At 39.8% G+C, this 874-nt stretch overlaps 1 non-coding gene across 1 annotated transcript; it reads left to right on the top strand.

The window, feature by feature from the left end:
• Positions 1-564: 564 nt before the first annotated feature.
• Positions 565-636, top strand: trnae-cuc (transfer RNA glutamic acid (anticodon CUC)). Its single transcript has one exon. It is a non-coding gene; the product is annotated as a tRNA-Glu (tRNA).
• Positions 637-874: the final 238 nt, after the last annotated feature.

Genomic DNA, 874 nt, shown 5'->3' with positions numbered 1-874 from the left:
ACCTTCCATTTAATTGAGCAGTATTTTATTTAATCCATCCTACATTGTCATTTCTTTTTTGGGGGAAAAAATAGCTGAGAAGGAACTCTTTCAAGACTATGTTACTTCACAAGTAATCAAAGTCAACGCTATGTTTAAGTAACTCTCTTGTCTTTAAGATAATGGTCCAGCAATCAGCACCTAGTAAAATTGCATACTCATGCTGAACCAACAAGATGTAGGTCAAAAAAGGACTATGGTTACACATTTTGAAGCAATTTGAGTCTATTAGGTGTACAAAACCCCATAATTATAATGCACAGGACAATAGCCTCCAAAATCCCGTATTGTGGATTTCAGGTCCATGGTCTTATTGGCTGAACGACAAGCAACATACAAATCACGAGACTTTTTCCATTTAGAATGGGCTTCTTTCAATTACATGCAGAATCAAACACTTTTAGATTGGATTAAAAATGCTTGCTAACAAGCTGATTCCCCAAATATGCACTGTTTGGACTGTTCCTCAACTCTCAAACATCACTGAGGTCTACTTTATAATTCAATCAGCTGGTTTGTAATCCTTCCCATATGGTCTAGCGGTTAGGATTCCTGGTTCTCACCCAGGTGGCCCGGGTTCAACTCCCGGTATGGGAATATCCTGCTCTTGGAAGACTTGTATCCACATTACGCACAGGACATGTTGTGAAAACAAGTGTAAAAACCGTTAATTGGTGTCCAGCGAGGCATAGAAAAATATCACGCATTTGGGCGCAGCTTTAATATCTAGTAATCGACCTTTAGCTTTTCCATGCAGTCTAACAGTGGTTGGATTTGAATGCATCCCTTCACAGGGACACGAACCTAAATCTAGCTCCTTAGACCACTCGGCCAG

This window comes from Eucyclogobius newberryi, unplaced genomic scaffold (assembly GCF_026437365.1).
Source record: "Eucyclogobius newberryi isolate DKJ021-1_F unplaced genomic scaffold, fEucNew1.0.hap1 SCAF_103, whole genome shotgun sequence".
Classification (NCBI taxonomy): domain Eukaryota; kingdom Metazoa; phylum Chordata; class Actinopteri; order Gobiiformes; family Gobiidae; genus Eucyclogobius; species Eucyclogobius newberryi.
The sequence above is the reverse complement of the archived record's forward strand: the minus strand, read 5'-3'. Positions and strand labels throughout refer to the sequence as shown.